At 43.3% G+C, this 25,039-nt stretch overlaps 1 protein-coding gene across 3 annotated transcripts in view; it reads right to left on the bottom strand.

Moving 5' to 3' along the window:
* LOC147692377 (cytochrome P450 2G1-like) overlaps positions 1-25,039 on the bottom strand; it is a 489,071-nt gene that overhangs the window by 236,611 nt on the left and 227,421 nt on the right. The window lies entirely within an intron of this gene.

A 25,039-nucleotide genomic window follows, 5' to 3' on the forward strand; every position in this document is an offset into this window, starting at 1 on the left:
CATTCTCTTTATTCTTGTGACATATTCAGACGTGGAACAGGCAGCCCACAAACACTGCGCAGCACACATACATTATTTATTGATCAGATTACCAGTTAAACTTCTTTGATTACATGCTTAAACCTTTCTAACTTAGGTGTGCATCGCTCACACAAATTTTCATTAACTCAAAAAATAATGCCAAAATTCTGTTAACAACTATTAAAATCAATGGAAAATATATTTTCCTTTCCAATCTCTTGAAAAAATAAATAAGCCTAACCTTTTCAAATGTTGCAAACTGAAAGATCCATGAAGCCTGACTAGAAGCCTTTTTAGCATCATGGCTCACCTTGAAGTATTTGAGATCATTTTTTTAAATAGGTGAAATCATATTATGGGAATGAGAAAGGGAAAGACTTGCAAGTTGCCCATTTTAGCTGAGAATATATCCTTAGGAAATCCAATGTGAGCCATATAAATTATCACTTGAAGGATAATTACATTATCTCTCTGTTCCTATAATTGTGAATTGTGTACAGCAAATATGTAACACACCAAAAAGGAAGTCTCTGGGCACTTGGCCATGTGGACAGACTTGGAATTATACAGTAAGGGGCTCATTACGATGTCGGGTGGAAAGCCTCCTCCATACAGTCAGAATCTCCTCGACGACTTAGGAGCCCCTCCGACCTACTCAGTCGGTTTACATTTCGACCACCCGATTATGATGTTCGCAGTTGGAATGTAAAATGCACGGTCATTCGGAATTGGTTCGAAGCACCTCACAGAGTATTCATGTTGGTCAGAAACCACATCGTACACCCCTATGGATAGCGTTTATGCCCTCGGGATTACAATGTCGTTTTCCAACAGTTTTTCTGTGTTTTCCTTTCCGACACAAAAAGGCCGTCAAAAAGTACCTTTGGGGGCCTATATTGGTGGCTGTAAAACTCTGCACTTTGTGGTAGGCACCAGGGTTTTCTGCAAATGCCCTGTTCTAAGGCTGGTTGTTGAGCAGAACATGAGCTTCCATAGGAAACAATGGGATTTCCGACCAAACAGTGTCTGGTTGCATCGTAATCCATCAGTCAAAAACGCTGACTATAAATCGGTCAGTCCCGAATCCGAGTCGGTGTCAGGCGGAGTCTTTCTACCTGACATTTTGATGAGCCCCTACAGCACATATAAGTACACTGGAAAAACAAGGTATTAGGCAAAATGCAGATCTGCTGCATACTAACTGAATAGCATGGCTTAAATAGTATTATGATTATGATTTGTAGCAAAATACCAACTGAAATTTGCCAATTATTGTTAACTATGACTAATGTACCTCATACTGAGTGGACCAGAAAATGCCCTGATATTTCACACCCTCTGAGTTACTGCAATGATGGGGTGCAGAATTACTAGGGAATTGGAAATTCCGGGTTTAATTCCCCCAGTAATTCCTACTTTTTCCTCAGATTTTCACGCAGCGATGATGGCTATTTTCCAAATGAAAATAAATAGATCAGCAGATACGCTATAAATCTCATAATTCCAATAGGGCCAGTAACTGCTCTTGTCTGCCACATCAAAATTAAAAGCCCACTCCTTATTAGAACCTAAATGGCATCACACATGATATCAGATGGCATCATTGGTGATAGCACAAATCCACCTGACCATAGACATTAATATCTCTATGCATCAACAGTTATTTGTTAGTGTATGTGTTGTTCTTTAATTTACTTGTGTTGTGTTTTTTTCTGCTGGTATTTATTTGACCCCAGCCCCAGTGAGATCATTATCCTCTGCTCATGGCTTTTCACTGACCCTTCCTCTAGTAACTCTCTCCCCTCAGAGTAGATCTTCATAAAAGATGAGATGCCAGCACTGGGTAAAACTAGGCAACTGCCTGCCAATTTCTACACTGATGTGTCAAATGTTGTCAATGTAATGGATTCAGCTCCTGTACCATTACAGCGCATGATTCAGAACCTTGAGCAGTGTACAGTGATCTCACCCTGCACCTGTCTCAACTGGCTATTACACTGAGGACATATACAATAGTGTGTCATCAGCATTCTTTATTATGCATACTTTCAATGCAAAAAAAGCACATACATCTCAAAAGTCATACATATATATTACATTAAAATCTTAAAATTCAAATTTTAAAAACAATTAAAACATACTTCATTGGACAAACATCAAATAGGCCCACATAATCCCTAATTTGGGACTTTTATAAAAGTAATGTGCAAAACAGTATATTTTCCCCTTTGGGCCCATTTCCCTTATACGATCATTATAAAAGGATGGCTATCGCTATTCTTGATCTTATGTTACTCATCACAGCTCAGAGCAATATTTCAGTGCTTGGTCAAAGCGGGCTGCTGCACCCCACTAGCTAACACTTGAGACTACTGTAATCAGGCCAATACCATAATCACTGCTCAGGATGTAAACATCTACGCCTAGATAATAAAGACATTTATAGAGCGCATGGAAAAATAGTACGCCATCTCGGCGTGTCCCCGCGCTAAAGAAGAGGCGATAAACTCATAAGGGGGGAGAAGACAGTACGAGGCAAGGGGCATTAAATAGGCTATAAGGAGAACAGATGAGTTTTTAGTTGCCGTCGGAAAATGGTTTCTGAAGGCTCCATGCGGAGATGGCTGGGAAGTTTATTCCATGCTGTTGCAGCCGCCACTCTGAAAGACCGACCTCCCATTTTTTCTCTCCTATAGCGGTGGGTCATAAGCATGCCCATACCGCTAGATCTGAGTGATCTGCGTGGTTCATACCTGGTAACCAGACCTGTCAGATATCTGGGGGCTTTATTCCAGATGATCTGATGACATATTAGGAGTACTTTGTACTGTATTCTTTTTTTCACTGGGAGCCAGTGGAGGGCATCCAGAGTGGTTTTAGAGTTGGCTCTTCGAGGGAGTCTAAGCACTAGGCGGGCTGCCGCATTTTGCAGTATTTGGAGTCTTCCAATGCTTTTACAAGAAGCTCCCAGGAAAAGGACATTTCCATAATCGAGGCGTGACGTTATCAGTGCCTGGGTCATAGTGCGCCGGGCCTCCAAAGAAAGGAGATCTAGGGTTTTGTTGAGAGTCTTTAAGACTCCAAAACACTTGCCTACTAGACGGTTAATGTGTGTCTCATAAGAGAGTGTGGGATCCATCCATATCCCTAAATTTTTGGCTTCAGTACATGGTGTAGGCATATCGCCTAAACAGCTTGGCCACCAATCACATGTCCAAAGCCGTTGATCACCACCAACCACCAGGACTTCTGTCTTGGATCCGTTTAGTTTAAGGCAGTGTGTGTCCATCCAAGTGGCCAGAGCTTGCATACAGGCTCTGAAGTTATTGGCTTCAGCAGCCGGCGTTTGGGTGAGGGTGAGTAGCAGCTGTGTATCGTCGGCGTAGGATACAATCTCTACGCCGAACGATTGAACTAACTCAGCCAGGGGGGCCATATATAAGTTAAAAAGGGTAGGACTTAAGGCAGAGCCCTGTGGCACCCCCTGTTCCAATGCCCACTCTTCAGACTGGAAAGAGCCACGTTGAACCTGAAAGCTTCTGCCTGTCAGAAACGATTTAAGCCAACCGAGTGCTCTATCAGTCACACCTCCTCTGTTCAGACACTGTAGCAAGGTGATATGTGCTACAGTGTCGAACGCTGCGCTAAGGTCTAGCATGACCAGTGCCATGGTTAGGCCTGCGTCAGCTCCTTGACGTAGAGTTTCGGTGGCTCTTAATAGGGCCGTCTCAGTAGAGAAGCCTCTTCGGAACCCCGATTGTGAGGGGTGTAGGAGATTGTTCTTCTCCGCAAATGCCATCAATTGCACATTTGCAATTTTCTCTGCAATTTTAGCGGTATAGGGTAGCAGAGAAATAGGTCTTAGGTTCTCCAGGACATTATGACTAACATTGGGTTTTTTCCTAATAGGTAGTACAATTGCCTTTTTCCAGTTTCTTGGCAGAGTCTGGGAGTCAAAGGATGTTGCAAGGACATGGCGGATGTATGGTTCTAAAGTAGCTATACTTGCGCCCAGAACCTTTGGAGGAGCGGGGTCACGTGGAGAGCCCGATTTTATGCTAGTACAGATGGTTGCAAGTACTTTACTGGGTGGTACGGTAAAGCATTCTAACCTTGGTTTAGAATTTGCCAACTCTAGTTCCTTCAGTTCAGTGAAGATACAGCCCAAAGGAAGGGTGCAAGTGCATAGAAAACGTAAGGTCTTCCAACTGTTGGATAAAATATAGTGCAGGTCAACTTTGCATAAAATTATATTTACGTACAAGGGACACTATGGGGGCCATAACACGAGCAGAAGAAGAGAATATGCATATTTGATTAGATCGCCCTCCCATCACATGGGCAACCGGCTAACTCATTCATAGAATGGGTGGTAGCAGGAAAACCAAGCATAAGCGGGATATATTTAAAATTAATCCTTCTTAAAATATATCGATGCTGGGGATTATGCACAAAAGTCGAATAAGCCTGTGTTCCTTTTTTGCAGGGGGCAGCATATGATGCAAGACTACAGTAATTGTATCTTTATTTTGCTCCCATTATTCTTCAGCTTTTGTCAAGAAGATCTTTTTTTAACTTGACTTCGGGAAACTGGCACACATCAACGGGGAGTCAAACAGAACTCAAAGGCCTAAAGCTGACAAAGTGGTCTTTATATACTTCAACCGTGGTATCTGTGAGCATAATCCATTTTTAAACAATCCCTGAGTGCTGCTTGATTCAGGTGCACTTTCTCTCTTTTCCATATGGAGTGCCATAATCATTCATAATGGGGCCAATCTAATCGAATCCCCAAGATATGGTAATCTTAATTCGCTATGGAAGATGTAATTCGCCCAAGTTTGGGACACTGATAACAATGTCTTGTAGAACTCATCCTCAAACTCATCCTCCATGTGCTACAATGGTTCAACATCCGCCATGCCTCAAATTGCTGCCCCATAAGTAGCGATGGCCTTTGCTTTAGCTAGATAAATATTTTATATTTCAGGAATAGGTTTGGATCCCAGTTTTTTTGAAAATGTAAAAATTGCCTCAGTACTATTTTCCAGCAGGGGCACTCATATAAAACCTGGGGGCATATTAGCAACAACTTGCGATAATTATCGCAAACTGCGCTTAGCGCGATTTTTTTTTATCGCCTCCTATCACTGGATGTTATCACGGAGATAACGCAGTATAACCAACATTTATGCGATAAAAAATACAGCGATATCGGTGTATCCCATCTTTAAGGCAACATTTCCAGCAATGAAAATCCTATCGCTAAGGAAAATCTTGCTTATAGGTTGGTGGGGACTTAGCCATAGAATCCACCTCCCATTGACTAATATGTCTAAGTCAGGTTTTTACCAGGTGTAAAATCCTGGTGCTAATCGTGGTTAGCACGCGTTTTTTATTGCGCCGTGGGTATTGCTAATGGGCGATAGCTGTGTTAGCGACTGCTTTCAGTCGCTACCAGTTTGGGTACGCACACTTTGCATGTCATTAGCGATAAATCAATCAATCAATCAATCAAAGCATTTATATAGCGCACTACTCACCCAGGGGGTCTCAAGGCGCTAGGTGGGGGGGTCCGCTACTGCTTGAACATCCAGGTCTTGAGCTGCTTCCTGAAGGCGAGGTGGTCCTGGGTCAGGCGGAGGTGGGTCGGGAGGGAGTTCCATGTCTTGGCGGCGAGGTAGGAGAAGGACCGACCCCTGTGGTGGCTCTTCGGATTCGGGGGACGGCGGCGAGGGCGTGGGTGGTCGATCGAAGCTGGCGTTTGGGAGCGTAGAAGTTGAGGCGGCTGTTGAGGTATCCTGGTCCTTGGTTGTGTAGGGCTTTGTGAGCGTGGGTGAGGAGACGGAAGGTGATTCTCTTGTTGACCGGGAGCCAGTGCAGGTCTCTCAGGTGATGTGGCTGCGACGGGGGATGTCCAGGATGAGTCGTGCTGAGGCGTTCTGGATCCGCTGAAGTCTCTTCTGGAGTTTGGCGGTGGTTCCTGCGTAGAGGGAGTTGCCGTAGTCCAGACGGCTGGTGACGAGGGCCTGGGTGACCTTCTTCCTGGTCTCGGTGGGGATCCACCGGAAGATCTTGCGTAGCATGCGCAGGATGTTGAAGCACGACGAGGAGACGGCGTTGACTTGTCTGGTCATGGAGAGGGAGGAGTCCAGGATGAAGCCTAGGTTGCGCGCGTGGTCTGTTGGTTTGGGTTCGCTGCCTAGGGCGGGGGGCCACCAGGAGTCGTCCCAGGCGGAGGGTGAGGATCCCAGGTGAGGATCCCAGGATGAGGACTTCCGTCTTGTCCGAGTTCAGTTTCAGGCGGCTGTTCTTCATCCATTCGGCTACCTCTTTCATCCCTTTGTGGAGGTTGGCTCTGGCGGGGTCGTTGGTGAGGGAGAGGATCAGCTGGGTGTCGTCGGCGTAGGAGATGATGTTGAGGTTGTGCTGGCTTGCGATGTCTGCGAGGGGGCTCATGTAGATGTTGAAGAGGGTTGGACTGAGCGAGGAGCCTTGAGGAACGCCGCAGATGACTTCGGTGGCTTCAGATCTGAACGGGGGGAGGCGAACTTTCTGTGTCCTTCCGGTGAGTAAGGAGATGATCCACTCCAGTGCCTTCTCCTGAATTCCGACGTTGTGGAGTCGCTGCACTAGTGTGCGGTGGCAGACCGTGTCGAAGGCCGCAGGGAGGTCTAGGAGGATGAGGGCTGCTGTTTCTCCGTTGTCAAGCAGGGCTCGGATGTCATCGGTGGCTGCGATCAGGGCGGTCTCGGTGCTGTGGTTGGCCCGGAAGCCAGACTGCAAGAGGTCTAGGGATCCGTTCGTCTCGAGGAAGGCGGCCAGCTGCTTGTTGACGGTCTTCTCGATGACTTTTGCCGGGAACGGGAGCAGCGAGATTGGGCGGTAGTTCTTGAGGTCGGTGGGGTCGGCTGATGGCTTCTTTAGTAGAGCGCTGAGTTCGGCGTGCTTCCAGCTCTCCGGGAAGGTAGCGGTGTCGAAGGAGGTGTTGATGATGTCCCGCAGGTAGGGTGCGATGACAGCATCGGCCTTGTTGAAGACGTGGTGAGGGCATGGGTCGGTCGGAGATCTGAAGTGGATGGAGTTCATTGTGCGGACGGTGTCTTCGGTGCTGATCTGGGTCCAGGCGCGGAGGGTGGTGGTGGGGGGCACTGGTTCGGACGTGGCGTGAGTTGGTTGAGTGCTGAAGCTGTTGTGTATGTCCGCAATCTTGTTGTGGAAGTAGGAGGCGAGGGAGTTGCAGAGGTCTTGCGAAGGGGTGATGTCGTTGTTTCCGGCGTTGGGGTTGGAGAGCTCTTTAACGATGTTGAAGAGTTCCTTGCTGTTGTGTGCGTTGTTGTCCAGTCGTTCCTTGAATGCAGTTTTCTTGGTTGCGTGGATGAGTTGGTGGTGTTTTCGGGTGGCGAGCTTGAGGGACGTCATGTTGTCCGGTGTTCTGCGCCAGGTTCTCTCGAGGGCTCGGCAGTTCTTCTTGGAGCTCTTGAGTTCTTCGGTGAACCATGGGGCTTTCTTGCTGCCGGGTCTGCTGGGCGGGGTCCTCAGGGGGCGAGGTCGTCAGCGCAGTCGCTGATCCACTTCGTGAGGTTGGTGGCCGCTTGGCTGGGGTGTGATAAATATTGCTGACATGCAAAGCGGGCCCCAAACCGGTCAATATCGCCTGGAAGCTGTCGCTAACTGCTGTTAGCGACAGCTTGGTAATTGGGCGGTGGAAAAAATTGCTGCTTTATCAGCAAAAAGTGCAGCTAAAGCGGCAATAATGCCCTTGCTAATATGCCATCAAATTTTTCCAAGATAATTTCTTATCAAAAAGCACCCCCAAATAAGAGAATGTATCTAGACTTCTACCCTCCTCTTATTGTAGTAAATCTTAGGGCTTTCTTTGTACTTGTCCCCGCATTAATATAAATGATTTGGAATCGTTCACATGCAGGCCCAAACTAGCCATTACATTTGCATACTCCTCTATGAGCTTTTGTAGTGCCACAGGTGTCCTAGCCAGGAGCACTGCATAGTCTACATAGAGGAGTGTCGTTAGGGGAGGTTGCCTTGACATATGTAACTTCCTTGCTGCTCTCTCCCGGTACAGCATCTAACTTATTTGTGTAGAAGGAGAACAGAAAGGAAGTAAGGACGCATCCCTGTCTCACACCTCTTTTAATATTGAAGGATTTTGTGCACACACCCTCTCTGCCACAACAGACAAACAAGGTTGCACCTGAATATAGCTGCCTTGTAAAAGTGATAATTGGTAGGTCCACTCCCAAACTCTCAATTATCACCCATAATTTACAGAGAGCCATGCAATTAAATGCAGCATAAATTCCATACAAAGTTGGCCATTTTTGGCCATTGCATATTTGAAGATTACCATGGTCAGATTCAAACACTGATTAATCATTCCTTTGCCAATTCTGAAGCCATACTGAGCCTCAGTCAGGACATGTTCTCCTATACATTCCTCTAGGGTATTTAGTAATACTCATCCGATCGATTTTGATGTACTGTCAATTAGGGATTTGGGCCTATAATCTTTTTTGGTGCAATCTGTCATTTTTTTAATATATTGGAACAATTATAGAGTGCTTCCATGATCTAAGAGGGCCTAATTTGGTTACAATGTTAAATACATTTGTCAGTGTGGGGCCCCACAGCTTCTTGGTCTAAAGAAAGATATCCATCAGGTTCAATGGCCTTCAAAGGGCCTGTCTGTTCCATGGCTCATTCGATTTCTCCCATATCAACAGGGACCCCATCAGGTTCAATGGCCTTCAAAGGGCCTGTCTGTTCCATGGCTCATTCGATTTCTCCCATCTCAAAGCCTAAATGAGTATTAGTCTGCTTCTTCATATTATAGTTGTCATATGTGATCTCTTTCATATTTAGAAAGATATTTCTTCAGAAGTGTTTGAGCCATCCGTCCTCCTCTATGTGAAAGTCTAATGAAATGTCCCCCATCTCTTAAGAATGGGGCATTCACCACCTTCCAAAACTCTTGACTATCCCTTCTCTCTACTGCCTGTCTTAAGTCTTCCCATGCAATTTCTTCCAGAGTTTGTTGTCTAATCTGCCTCGCCGTCTTATAGCTGGTGCATAAGCCCTGTATAAGCAGAACATCTCTAGGCACCTTACGCATTGCTTCTGGCAGGTTAGAAGAGGCCTTAGTACAATTTACATTGAACCATTGCTCTTGTGGACACTTTCTACTTGAGAAGGGCAGCATCAATTGAATTTTAATCCAAATCAACAGCTCTTCAGAAGCTCCAACCACCAGATCCAGGCAAACACTGTCACCTAGGCAGGTCATGACCTCAGGGTATTTGTCTATAATCACTGTTGTTAGTAAGTTTCAATTCAATTCATCTTTATTCAAATCACATAGTGTATCATAAAAGCGCACTTCTCAACAGTATTTTATAAAATCCAGAAACAGTAATATTAAAAGAGAGTTATAAGGTAACAGACATTAAGACATGGTTTTCTTCTAGTTAAAAGAGCCTTAAGAAACCTTGCTAGCACCACACATGTAAACAAATTAGGAAGTAAATTAAAGGTACAATGAAAGATCTCCTCAAATTGATGTATAATTTACAAAACAACAAAATGTGAATCGTTGATTGCTTGGACATATTGTCACAGACACAACATATTAATTCCCTTGACCAGTTGTTAACACTTGGAAAAGACGTCAAGCGATGAAATAGGTCTAGTCTAAACCATGTTAAAACAAATCTATCTTGTGTATTTAAAACGTTAATAAGGTATGGTTGCATTGAGCATGTGGTCAAGACCATTTGATTATGCTGTACAGATGGTTTGACTAATTTCATAGATAGTCTCAACTCCTCCAAATGGTTTAAACACTCTGTTTTGAGTGCTCTCTTCGTAATGTTATTCAGGGACTCTGGACTTTCATAGAATTCTGGATGACTGATATCTGCCATGAACTTTTCATTAGAAAGATGGTCACTTAGCTTATTGATGTGCAAGTTGTATTAAAAAGAAGCGAGTACACACCCTTGACAAACCCCTTTTTCAATATTAAAACAACATGTACATTCACGCTTTATACCGAAGCGGACCCTTGTACAACTGGTGGAATATAAATATCTCAGAAAATGAATAATAGTATGGTCAATGCCGATTGAGGTCATAACTGTCCAAAGCTTGTTGTGAATAACACAATCAACAGCGGTCGACAAGTAGACAAAACCAAATTTCCTCTTTTAATTGGAGCATACTTGATCAATAACAGATTTAAATTGATGGCTTGGTCCATGGTCCCTTTAGAAGGAAACCCTACACTCTGGCATTATCTAAAAATAAGGGTCGAGAGGGGGCTCCAAAGCTCCACATTAGCCTTAAACTAATCAATTGGGATCCCGTCAGGCCCTGATGCTTCACCTCCCTTGGTTGAGCTTATGTCCAGGGTGACCGCTTCCAGAGTAGAATGAAGGCCAGGCCAATCATATACTATAGAGGAGGATGAAGTATCCATTGACGTTGCCAACATCGTGCTGTTGCAATCACACTTTGAAGTATCAGTGTATAATTTAGAGTAGTGTGGTACCCAAGCCTCCTAGTTCACTACATCTCTATTTTGGGTTTGTTGTCCTCACTAAAAAATGGTAAATTCACTACACGCCAAAATGTGGTGGTATCATTGTTACGGCTGGCATCATACAGTTTATCCCAAGCCTCTGCTTTCAAGCTTCCTTTACAGTTTTTTCATTGCAAGCCAGTGTAACCGTCTCCTATGCTGGACCTTCAAATAGTTCCTAGGTGTACATTTTAGAGCCTGTTTTAAGTTTGTATGTGCCTCTGAGCATGCTTTGTCAAACCAGGGTTTCCTATGTATTTTGCTACCTTTCTGCTTTGTAGTTAGGCCTACTTTAATTGCCTCTGTGATTTTATATAAAAGGTATCTGCCAGACATACGTCGAAGGCCCTTCTTTGTTGGTGTACTAGTCTCTCTAGGAAACCATTTGGTTCAATCATAGAACACCATAGGGTATAACTATCGGTTCGCGAAAATTCAATGTTCTCAACTGACATAATGTGACACACCATTTGATCTTTTAAGCAGAAAATGTTCAGCCTCAGGCTCTGCGGGAATGGGTCACTCATTGCTATATTGTAAATTGTAAGGTCTGTAACTAAAGCTGAGCTTCCGTTAGGAAAAAGTATAAAATCAATAACACTCGTACCCCTGCCATCATCATAAGTACAAGGAACCACAACTGGTCTGCTACCAAATTCATTGCTGTACCCCAGATCAAATGTGCAAATAAGTTCATTACGTTCTTCACTGTAATCCGGGTATAAAAAATGGGTAACATCATCATTTGTTGGGGAAGTGAAACCACAAATCTTACTAGATACCATTTTACACAGTTTGATGTTAAAATCCCCTCCCCACACCAACATATTATCTCCTTTCCCCTTATTAGTTAAAGCTTTTATATCAGTGTTAAGTTGATCCAGGGTGGGAAATATATCGTAATCGCAAGCATTATTATAGAAATTTACTAAGATCAAGTGTTTGGGGCCCAAAAGCTCAACAGAGACAATTTGGTAATAGATATATGGGAACTTTACACTTACAGTAGAAGATACTAATTCATTTGACACATGAATGCAAATACCCCCCTTAGGTCTGCCATGTCCTGATAGAACAGCTGATAAATTAAATGTTTTATAACCATTCAGGTGGATAGGTTCCATGACCCATGTTTCCTGTAGACATAGGATGTTAAAACCGGTCACAAAATCTAACCATTCAGGTAAGCTAATCTTACTACGTAGCTCCGCCACATTCCAACTTAAGATGTTAATTATATTTGAGTCTGAAGTTGTACCATCCAAATTTGTCTCATCCCTCAGCACAATCTACTACATAGGTCTTTGTGCATCCATAATGCCGCCCTCTGACAGTAAGGTTTTCATCAGGCATTAGAGATGTAGAGACATGGTTATAAGTGGGTGCTCCTGCCATTAAATCGGCCTGTAGTCAGTCTAACCCAGCAAGGTTGGAGAAGCATTCATATCTGTTGGATGTTGAAATATTATACCTAGGAGGACATGGTTTATTTGACTGTAAAATTGGTAGTTGAAAGCCTGGGCATAGTAGGGAGGGTTGCTGCATCTGGAGAGTTGGCTGACTAGACAAACGTAGCAGGGGTCTGTAAACAAAAACAAGCGGTAATACTGAAATTTGATTAGTATTAACGGACAAAGATTTTGTCCTGCTCAGTTTCGTGGTGACTAGTGCTGGGGATTTGAAAGAGAGAACCACACAATCACCTTGGAACACTTTGGGGCCCGTGCCTACCTACCCTATCTTTCTGACCATCTTAAAATCTGCAAAGAGAGTTCCACCCCATGTTGACCCTAGAATTTAACCAGTGAAGAGACTTGTTTCTTAATGAGTCTCAATGTTCTTTTAATGGGACATCTACAGTCGGAACATGACATCTACAGTTGGGACATTAGCCAAAATGATCACTTATGGGGTAGCAGCGGGGGACAATCTAATCGACCGTTAGCATGCATAGGCTTGGTGTGGTGGGTACTGTGAGTGGAGGAAGGTCCCCCAAGGAGGTGTTTGGTGTGGAGGCTAATGGTGTCACTTCGTCATTATATCTGTCTATGGCTTTAGCGTGAGAATGCGTGGGGCTGCAGGAGTGGGTTTGATACTCGCCTAGTATGAAGCTCAGAATTTGCTACAACAGGTTGTTGGGCGGGAGAGACATAGAGGAACTGGAGGTTAAACCATCAGTATTATCCCTGACATGTATGTTTGACCCACTATGAGGGTTTACTGTGCCTTGACGCTCTATACAACGTAGTACAGCACATTCAATAGCTTTCAATCGGTCAGTAAGACTACCGACAGAGATCTTTATGAGGTCAGTCAGGGCATGGACAGATGACACCAATGAAGTGCAGTATAAACGTACTGCAGAAGCCAAATTATTAGCAGGTCTAGTGGGCTTTGAGGTCGCTAGAAGTATGCTTTTAAGGCCTGAACTGGGCTTGCTTAGTCATCTTGGGGCTTTTCACAGATGTTACAATTTTCCAATTGTGGGCTCGGTTCTCTCTCCTGGGGGGACCTCCCACTAACCACTAATGTATTGGGCATTGCAGGCAGTATAACCTGTTACTTAGGGGGATGTTTGCACCTCGATTAAAGGCCTGTGAAGGGGCCTGAGAGTGGATCTGCATGAGATGCCTGCTATTTATAATTACATTCCTTCTCCCCTATCCGACCTTGCTATTCTTCCATCCTCTCTGCCTCAATTGCCAGCACACTGTAACTCCTTCCAATTATCCTTCATGTGCATACGTTTAAAGAAGGTGTTTAAGAAGAGTGTTGACTCTTTAGATTTGGTAGAATTTCTTCATGGGGTATAGGGGAGTTTCTTAACTATATGTGGTTTTCGTTCAACTGTATCATTATGACTCTCTTTACTCTTAGTCTCAGCCTCTTCCGCTCTTCTTCCAAATGCAGACCTCATCTAAACTCTGTCCCAAGTTGCTACTGTAACAACCAGGGTATTACGATCATATATTCTGCCTGCAAACACATCATACATCCCTCTGCCATTAGAAATTGCCCTGAGGGGCGTGGCCTAGCCTGCGACCAAGATGGCTGCACGGCACTGAAGCTCCAGTGCCCTTGGTCCCTATCCTTGGGATGTGATAGTGAATCTGCATCATCCCCGCTCCATAATGCAGCCATCCTGCTGCCTGCACCGTCAGGGAGAGTTTTGATGGTGACCCGACCCTGGCTCCATGCCGTTACCCCCTGCACGGCCTCAGTGCGGTGAGAGGTGGCCCTGCGATGACAGGGGTTGAAGGTGAACCTGAGGACAGAGCTGGGGTGCTCTGCTGAGCCTGCCCCTGGCTGTGTCTCACACACCATCGTACAACCATCGCAGACTTGAGTCGACCGAGGCGGGTTGGAAATGGCCACTGGGACCCTCGTGACTACATGGGGTGAGTGACTGGGGCTGCTGCTGTGGACCCCGACAGCTGCGGGCCGGCACAGGTTTGGGTAAAGGCCTGCCTGCCTGTTACCTGTACAACACCACTGCATAGGTCTTCCCCGCCCTGCACTCGCTGGAGAACCCTGCCTTCTCCTTGGTGGATCCCATTGAGGACGAAATGGCCTGCTACTGCCAGCGAGGCCTCGAGCAGATGAGTCCCCGGTGAACTTTCGACCTGGAAAATCTGGTCCGAACTTGCTGCCGCGGGGAATAAGTGTCTCTCTGTGGTTGGGAACAGTCCAGGGTCCATGGTGCCCCGCCCCCTATAGGGAGAACATCACTAAGTTGTGGTGCTGTGGTAGCTGTGCGGGCCCCCCTGAAGCCTTCTGGGGTCTGGTCTGGATTCATGAATGCTTGCTGGGCCAAGAACTACTGATTGCTGGCCCCAGCTCCATCTGTATCCCATACCTCGGAGAGCCATTGCCTGATATTGTATTTCTGAGAGACCCCGAGGAGCTGTCCTGTTTAACACGTGTGGCATATACTGGGCACCGCAGTATGGTGACTCGACCTCCAATTAATGCTGGCACTCCTCTGCTTGCTTTTGAGAGCAGCTGCTCAGTGGTATCTACGGCATCCCTCTACTTACCTCCACCCTCCTGCTGACAACATGGGCCGCAGCGACCCTAAACAGCGCAGGTTTACGTTCGATAGGCCTGGCGCATCAGACTGCTTGGGCCAAGACCTAGAAGCAGAGGAGAGGGCTGGTTCTGTGGCACAGTCCCCCCTTCTGAAGGCACAGCAGCTATAATGGCAAAGCTAAAATCTGGTTTCCGCACCATCGACGCCAGGTTCGACACTCTTGCTGCGTGGCTGAATAAAATGGGAGAACGCATTGACCGACACAGCACCTGTCTGGATGGAGCCGAGGAATACATATCCACATATGAAGATCAAGCAAACAACTTGATGGACCATCTGGAAAAGACAGAATGGCTGTTTAAGGCAGTAGCAATCAAGAACAAAGACTAGGAAGCGAGATACAGAAGAAATAACATATGAATCCTAACACTGGGATTCCACAAACCTTAGACACCCCAAACACGTTGTAGAAACATAGCTCACTGATTTAATGGAGCTCCATGAATTGAGCCCACGTCCGCCACTGGGAGCCCATCCAAGGTGCATCATCGCACACCTCTTAAAATATAGAGACTGGGATGTTGTCCTCCATCTGGCTTGGGAGAATACCCCACTGCAATACCAGGGCTCCACATTGTCTTTCTACCTGGGTCACACAGCTGCGGTCCAAGAAGAAAGGCAAAAATTCACGGCATCAAGATACAACTCAGCAAACTGGGTTTGAAATAAGCCATGCTTTACCTGGCGACATCTTGGGTGGTTATTGGTGACTAACCCTGCTTTTTTGATAACCTGGCAGATGTGATGGCTTTCTGTAAATCACAAAAAGATAACAACTGCAGGAGCCCCACCACTCGGCTGTCCCCCGATCGTCAGCTAGTGGCAAGTGCTGAACTCTTCACCTCGGACTAGCGGTGGCTCCATCTTCTCTCCCATCACCAATGGAATATCTAGATATTGGTTATGCATAGGAAAAGTTTTCATTGCTATATTTCTCTTCATGTTCTTATTATGTACCATAATCCTCCTCACAGGGTCATGATCCTTCGCAATTCCATAAAGAACGTTTTTTCTTCCACTGTACTGATAATTATAAATAGTCTGTGCACTGGGCGCCGAAGCGTTGTCTGCCCCCACCGATAATTCTGACTAGTTTTATGTTGGGTTATTGTTTTGCTACAAATGGGTTGATGGTATTCGCCAGGTTGTTTTTTCCTGGTGTGGGGGGGGGGGGGTGGGTTCAATGGGGTTTGTTTAGTATTTTGTTTTTAATAGGCTGCCCTCCATTCCCAGCACGCCCCATGCTGTCATTTACATTCTATGCACTCCATCCACTCAATCATCAGGCTCATACACCTGCACCTCCATGACGGTCATTGCTCGCACAAGAGTTCATGCGCGATTATTATCTTTGAATATTCGCCGCCTCAATAACCCTTGGAAATGTAAGCTAGTTTTAGCGTATCTTCGAAGACACTGCTTCAAAATGGCATTCCTGCAGGATACCCACTTGCCCCCTCAGACTCTCCCCCCCCATTTCCCTCCTCCTGGGGACCCCAAGGATTCTTTGCTGTATACAGCACCTATTAGTATGCATACTGATACACCACAGCATCTCCTTTACACACCATACCACTATCGCTGACGAACACGGCCGATATGTGTTGGTAACTGGCACACTATTGGGCAAAAAGACCTTATTTCTTAATATATATGCCCCAAATACTGACGACCCCGACCTTTTTTACTGAACTGCTAGCACTACTTGACCAACATGATCTAGACACAATAATTATCGGCGGTAATCTTAACCTGTGGATGGATACTAGCTGTGAATCATCTGGAGCTGGACGGGGCTCCAAACAACAGGCACTGTGAGCCTTCAGGAATCTTCTGTCATCATTGGCCATTCACAACACAAGGAGCGTACACCAACCTTTGTACCCAGGGTACACATTCCATCGGGCACCACACTCGACATGGACACGTATTGATTACTGGTTTGAAGACACCTCTACATGCCGATGGATACGCAGTGTAGAAACATTGCCCGCACATTATCCCACCATGCACCTGTGCTACTGCATCTTGTGATCCCTTACTCCACTGTTAGGGAATGCAGATGGTCCTTCCCTGCCTCAACCCTACTGGATAGCTTTTTATAACAGAGATATGGAATTCGATCCTTGATTACTTTACTCTTAACCCGAGCTTGGTTACGCAACATACAGTACTGTGGGACATTTTCAAGGTCATTATCTGGGGCATCTGCATTTCTAAACAAGCCGGGTTACTGCGGTTGATTCGTGGCAGTCTGGTTCGACTCGAGACGGGTCTGGCTCAACTGGACAATACACCTGCCACTCCTGACACCTCCCTTAAACAGGAAACACTCCTGCTGGAATTCAATGACTGCGCTGATAGGGAGGTCAAATTACTGGGAAAACACCAAGCAGCACGTAGGTAGGGAGAGGGGGAGCGTCCCGGTAGGACTCTTGCCCACCTGGTACACCCTCCACGTGGACACAGACATATCACATCCATAAGAAGAACCAACGACACTCTGGTGATGGACAATGAGGGTATAGTGAAAGAATAAGTAGCATACTCTAAATCTTTATACACTTCAAAACTCCCTGTCAACTTCACTCATCATATTGCCTACCTAGAATAGGTGGCTATGGTATGGCTCACCACCGGCCAGGCACAGTTTCTTAGCAAACCCTTTACCACTGAGGAGATTGAATAAGGAATAAAATCGCTCAATGGCTCTAAGGTGCCAGGTCTGGATGGTTTGTCAGGGGCCTTCTATACGGTGTTTAAATAGACTTTGACACTGTACCTGCTTGAGGATTTCCCTGAATCCTTCAACAATGGCGTCCTTCCACCCATAATGCGAGAGGCAGCTATCCTGATAAAGATCCCACTGCATGCACATCTTATCAACCACTTTCTTTGGTAATCTTTGATGACAAAATTCTGGCTAAGATGCTTCCAAGCAGGCTCTCACCGCGGTTAGATCAAATTCTCTCTCCTGCACAATCTGGATTTATTCCACATAGATCAACTGCACTTAACCTCAGGACAATCTTTTCAGTATTAAACAGGATCTCCCCCACCACACCTGCAGCGCTCGCACTGTTCGATGCCAAGACGGCCTTTGACTCTTTGAAATGGCCATTCCTTTTTGCGATGCTTCATAAGCTGGGCATGCCCAACAACTTTGTAGCACTAATCTCATTTCTTTATTCCTCTCCAAAGGCTTGATTTCGAGAAAAACGGTCTCCATCTGACCCTTTTCCTATATTGCTTGGCTATTTACAAGGCTGCCCGGTATCACTGTTACTTTTCATAGTGGCTATGGACCCACTGGTCCGACATTTGTAGGAGAAACATATGCATCATGAACTCCGGTTCGGCCCTGGTCCTTTGCTCCAATCCATGTATGCAGACAATGAACTGCTTTGCATCAGAAATCCCGCCGAAAATCTGCAACCCCTTATTAAGCAAATTGGCCGTTTTGGCGAAATGTCGGGAATACGTATCAATTGGGACAAATCCGTACTTTTTTTCTTAACAGAGGTGACTATACCCGCCGGCGGTTCTTTCTCATTCCGATTGGCCTCGCGATCCATAGAAACAAATAGCAAATATTTAACTTGAACTATGGACCTGTGATGGGCAAGCTGGTTACACAGATATACCTTTGGATACGCCTGCCACTGTCCATGGCCAGCCGCATAGCCCTCATAATAATGAAGTTACTTCCTCATTTTTTATACCTATTCATAAACATACTTATACCTCTAACTAAGGCCTTCTTTTCGCAGATACGTAGTCAACTTATCCGGCTGACATGGGCTGGTCGTAGACCAAGAATAGCTTGGGATAAACTTACACAATTAAAGCGGCATACTCAAGGCAACTGAAAGGGTATGAGTGTGTGTCTTCTGCCATCCCCAAGAGTAAGACTATTGTTGAAATAATCTAAAACTGACGCTGTATACAGATACAATAGGTAATTCTCCATTGCGAGCATTATTATGTGAAAACAACTCAATATGCACCGCATTCTAGCTAATTCAATAAGGGATGCTGCTCACCATAGAACTATATGAAGCACTGTAATTAAAGAACGATACCTCACAGATTACTGTGTTTTTCAATAAATATTTAACCCTCTAATACCACTGTTTGAGAAATAAGGAACAGGCATACTCAGTATTATGATGAGTAGACTGGCACCTAGTAATGCGCAAAAACATTTTTTTTTAATAAACTGTTTACTTAGCAATATTGAGACAAGAAAAGAAATCAAGAAAAAATTAAATATGGCATTATTAAATTTTTTAACAGCTGCTCAAGATATCGGGAGGCTTACCCCGTATCTAGAACTAGCTGACGAAGCATATCCAGCACGCGGCTACAGCGACTAATCAAGTCCTCACACTCGGTGAGTTCTCCATACAACAGGGAGATCCCAAGATGAGCATAATAATTATTTGCAAAAAGAGTAATTAGAGCATTTCTCTATTTTTTAGAATCAGGACAGCAATAAAAAGCTAACCCGTGGCCCCTCCGACACAGTGCTGAATTAAAAGATTTGATAACAAGGTACTACTCTATACACTTATGACCCACCATTTGTGAAGTAGAGAAAGGGTGTCCTCACAGACTGTGTATCATTTAAACAAAAAAATGTTTTGACTTTCCAGATATTATCAATCACAAGTACACCCAGTCTGATCAAGCGGGTTATTTGTTGCCTCTAATGAGTACCCAAATCAGGACACCATTTAGTATATGACCTCAGAAGGAAAACCTGAGTGATATATATATATATCTTTTGAGGTAAGAGATACTGACCCTATGTATTGCATTATCTCCTACGACATCCACAATGGGCACTCCTATTTTTGGTGGCAAGTACTTTAATTGTAAGAAGCCCCACGTGATTTTTGCCACAACCACCACAATAAGTAGAGGGCAGAATTATAACAATTCTGCAAACACTAATGCATGCATACAATAGATCCCGCGTAGGCCATAGATATATAACATTTTTTTACCTCATGCTATTTAACATGGATGATTGTTAGATTAAAAAAAGTTTGTGTATTAGCAATGTACATACGGACTGCGAGAGCATTTAGCCATTAAAGTTCCATGGGGTAATGTGTATCTTTTTCTAAATGCAACTTGTGACAGTTAGATAAATCAATGTATGTTCATAGGTACTGTATGCATCATTACATTTTATTATGATTTAGTAATTCTGTGTTTCTTCATAGAAACTGTCCTGAAGAAGGTTTTTTAACCGAAACGCAGCGTCGACTCTTGTTCCCAAGTACAATTTTTAATTCATTGTGTAACATATTGTATTCTATGTAATCATGTTTTGTGTATTGCAAAGTAATTTTATGTATTTATTTTAAAAACCTATGAAGTGCAATAAATTCATGTTCAATTCTATATTAAAGTTTTGCCAAAAATGTATTTGTTGTAGTATTTTTACAGGCTGTCACAAGTCCAAATAGCACAATCTCCTAGTGAGTGTTCAAATTGCATGCTGTTATCTATTTGAGGTTTCCTACATACATGGAATGTTTTTATTTAGGATGACATCTTAGGTGTGTGTGGTGGTTGTGCCATTAAACAATTACGGTGGGTAACCAATTCCTTTAGACCACATCTACGTCAGTAGTAGATCCTAGGGACACTTCTGTTTTTCTGACTTTGTTAGGAACAACATCCTTATAGCTGGTACTTGGAATTTCTTCTTCTTCTTCTTCTTCTTCTTCAATTACTTCCAATTCACCAGTTTCAGAAATTTCGTTACTTCTTCCAATGTTTCTAATCTGCCTTTCAATACTCTCCTGATCTTGATCTTGAATCACTTCTTGTTCAGTTTCTTCTTCTGCTACTTGATCCAGCAGATCTTCATCATTTTCTTCTTCAGAATCTTGTATTACAACTTCTTCATTTTCTTCATTCAATGCCTCATTCGCATTTGAATCTTCCAGATCTCGACTTTCTTGTCGATCTTCAGAATCTGGATTTCTTTCAGGTTCTTCTTCTGATTCTGAATCAGCTGTTGTATCACCTTCGTCTTCAGGATTCTCAGGTGTAGGCACACGTATGGTATGACTAGCATGAATCCATCTTTTCAATTCCCTACACTTTACTGCATTTGTTGTGACTAGTATCACCTGTCTTGCCTTCTGCCACCTGGGTACTAAGCAATTCCTTCTTCGATGTACCTTTGTCCTTACCCAGTCTCCTGGTAACAGATCATGAGCTTGTTCTTTCTCTTTTGAAAGTACTTCGGTTCCTATCTGATGAAACACAGAAGTCACTACGTCAGATAGATTTTTGAAGTAATCCATAATGACGCTATCATTAATGCTCAACAGTTTATCAACTGGAACAATGCTTGTCTCATGACCCTTCCCATAAGAATCTCGTGGGGGCTCAAACCTGTTTTTCTATCTGGGATGCTTCTCAAAGTCATCAAAACAAGTGGAAGTGCATCTGTCCACTTCATTCCTGTTGCTAAACACATTTTACCTATCCTGTTTTTTATTGTACCATTCACTTGCTCAACAACACCTGATGCTTCTGGTCTGTAAGAACAATGTAATTTGTGCTTTATTCCTATTGCTTCACAATTCAATTTTAGCAATCTGTTTTCAAAATGTGTGCCGCGATCTGTCTCGATCGACACTGGAAAACCATACCTTGGTATGAGTTCTCTCAAAAGCAATTTTGCCACAGTAATTGAATCATTTTGACGTGTTGGAAATGCTTCCACCCATCTTGAAAACAAACAGATTATCACCAAAACATATCTGAGTCTGTTGTGACGTGGCATTTCAATGAAGTCAAGCTGTATTCTGGTAAATGGACCACCCTCCCGTCCTATGGTTCCCATGCTTACAACAGTTTTTCTGTTTGGGTTATTATGCTGGCAAATAAGATATCTCTGACAAAAGGACTCTGCAATTATTCTGAATTTTGGATTGTACCATATCTGCCTAAATAATCTGATCATTGAGTCTCTTCCAATATGTCCTGGACCATGATACATGTGCGCCATGTCAGAAATCATACTGTCTGGCATTACTGCTCTGTCATCTTTGTAAAGCCAAATCTCATCTTCTTCTCTTTGTCTGCATCCTGCTTTTAACCATGTGTCTTTCTCCTCATCACTTGCCTTATCTTGTAACTGTTTTACTCCTTGCCAGGTTTTAACTACAGATATTGGCATAAGTGAGTTCAAAACATGTTCATTGTCTTTTTCCCGATTGACTGACACATTATGCTTTGCACAGAATTTTGCTACTGAATCAGCATATGAGTTTCCTTTTGTTATGTAATCCTCTCCTTTCTTATGTGCTGTGCATTTAACTACTGCAATTTTTTCTGGTAGCTGAATTCCATTGATCAATCTTTTAATCAATTGAGCATTTCTTATTCGTGATCCCGCAGAAGTTAAATAACCTCTTTGCGACCAAAGCTGGCCATAGTCATGGACTACACCATAACCATATTGACTATCAGTCACTATGGTAATCTTCTGATCTTTTCCCAATTCACATGCATGAATCAAAGTAATTAATTCTGCTAATTGAGCTGAACGAATTCCTTTGAGACTTGAAGCTTCAATCACATCTGCAACTGTGCACACTGAATATGCTGCACTCATAACACCTTCATCTGTTCTTAAACATGTACCATCAACAAACAGAACATAATCTGATTCAGGCAACAGGACATCTTTAATATCCTGCCTTGGTTATGTGCAATACTCTAATACATCCAGGCATTCATGATCAACCTCATCTCTGATTTCTGTTTCAGTAGTGTCAGGTAATAATGTGGAAGGATTTAAATTCATACATCTCGCAATTGAAACGTTATCTGATCCAAGAATAACTTTTTCATATTTTGTCAGTCTATTATTTGTCAAATGTTGTGTTTTACTTCTGGTGAGGAGAATTTCAACGGAGTGTGGCACATATACTTTTACAGGAAATCCCATTATTATTCCTTCACTTTTTTCCAAACTCAGACTTGTTGCAGCTACTGCTTTTAAGCAACCTGGTAATGCTTTTGCAACAGGATCAAGAACAGCTGAGAAATATGCTATTGGCTTTCTCAGTTTTCCATGTCTTTGAATCAAAACTGATAATGCACATCCTTCTCTTCCACTGCAATACAGCTCAAACTCTTTTTCATAATCAGGCATTCCCAATGCTGGAGCTTCACATAAACTTTTCTTTAACTGCTCAAAAGCTTCTAATTCAGTTTTTGTTAGACTAATCGGGTCTTTTATGTCTGCTTTTGTCAGTCTCTGCAGTGGTATTGCAATTACTGAAAATCCACTAATCCATTGGCGACAATAACCTACCATTCCTAGAAACATTCTAAGCTGTCTCTGTGTTTTTGGAGGTTGCATTGCTTGAATCATTTTAATTCTGTCTGTTGTCACTTGTCTGATTCCATTTCCAATTCTGTGACCAAGATATTTTACTTCTTGTTTGCAAAACAGTAATTTCACAGGAGATACTTTATGCCCCTCATCTGCCAGATGATTTAAAAGAGTAATGGTATCTGTTACACAGTTATCTCTTGTTTTTGCAGCTGCAAGCAGATCATCAATACACTGCACTAACGTAGATTTTCCAGGTAAATCCAGATTTTCCAAAGATTTCTTTAGTAACTGATTAAAAATGGATGGACTCTCGGTGTACCCTTGAGGTATTCTACACCATGCTAATATACGCTCTTTGAACCGGAACACAAAAATTTGTTGGCTTTCTGGATGCAATGGAACAGTAAAGAATGCATTGCATACATCAATAACTGTATATCATTCTGCATCATGCGGAATCTGATATATGATTACCGCTGGGTTTGGTACGACTGGGCAACATGGAACAACAATTTTGTTTACCTTTCTCAGGTCCTGAACAATTCTGAAAGTTCCGTTTGGCCTTTTGATTCCCATGATCGGTGAGTTGCATGGGCTCCTCTCGATTTCTTTTAGAACAGCTTGTTTTATAAATTTGTCTATTACAGGAATAACTCCTTCAATCACTTCTGCTTTCATTTTATACTGAGGAATGTTTGGATAATCTGCTCCTTGTTTTACTGATATTTGTACTGGTCTACGTTTTTCATCAAACCCATTTCATCTCCAGTGAAATCCCAAATGTTTACATTCACTGTATCTTTTAATTCTTCAGGTAAATTATTTTTATCAAACACATGAAATAATCTACTTTCTTCTGCCTCAACCATTGACATTGTTAATTTGTAAAGCCCATCTTCTTCTGGAGTTTGTAGCTCTATACCATCCGGTGAGCAATATATTGCACAGTTCATTTTACAGAGAATGTCCCTACCTAATAACTTTACTGGACTGCTGTCACAAACTACAAATCTATGCATGTCTTTGAATTTACCTATTTCAACTTCAACTGGTTCAGTTAAATCTGTTTTAATTTGCTGATTAGCTACACCTACTACTTGGATTTTTTCACCAGAGAAAGGAAGGTTTTCTATTTCCACTGATCTAACAGTAGAACGGGTAGCACCTGTATCCACTAGGAAAGTAATTTCTACATCATTCACTTTACCATTTACGAATGGACCAGATTGATCTACCTCAAGAGTGGCTCCAAGCACACACTCTTCCTCCTCTCTCAGGCACCGTCAGAAGTAATCTTCGGATTCACTCTCTCCATCTTCTTTCATCCAAAATTGTTGAGACACATTTGGCACATTCACCCTTGGTGATCTGTTTACCTGTTCACCTCCGCTGAATCCTGTTTTTGTACTGTATCTCTGCAAATTTACACAGTTTGGAAGTGGCGGTTGTGGTAACTGACTTTGCTGATTCACTATCTGTCACTGTAGCTGATGCTGATGCTGCTCATTTATCTCATTCTGCATCTGTGGATTTAATGATGCATTATTTACAAAGGTTCTGGGCGGATTCTTACACTCACGCTTCCAGTGTCCAATTTCGCCACAATTAAAACATGGGAGTTTCTGTTTTAACTCTTCTGTTTCCCATCAATTTTTGAATATTATAATTACCTTTAAATTTACCTTGATTCTGATTAACATTTTTATTTCCCAATGTTGCTATTTGTTGTTCAGCCACTTTCACCTGTGCCCACATTGCTTTTTCTTTCAGCTTCTTTTGTTTAGCTTCTATCTCATCACTACAGTATTTTGCTTTTCTCAAAATATCATCTACTGTGTGTGATTGCCAACCAACTATTCCAGTTCTTACCATCTCACTAATTTCAGGTCTCAAGCCATATACAAATCTGTATATAAAATGGCTCATGTCCTTCTCACTTAGATGTTCATAACCAATG

The sequence above is a fragment of the Lissotriton vulgaris genome, chromosome 9 (assembly GCF_964263255.1).
Source record: "Lissotriton vulgaris chromosome 9, aLisVul1.2, whole genome shotgun sequence".
NCBI classification, from domain to species: Eukaryota; Metazoa; Chordata; class Amphibia; order Caudata; family Salamandridae; genus Lissotriton; species Lissotriton vulgaris.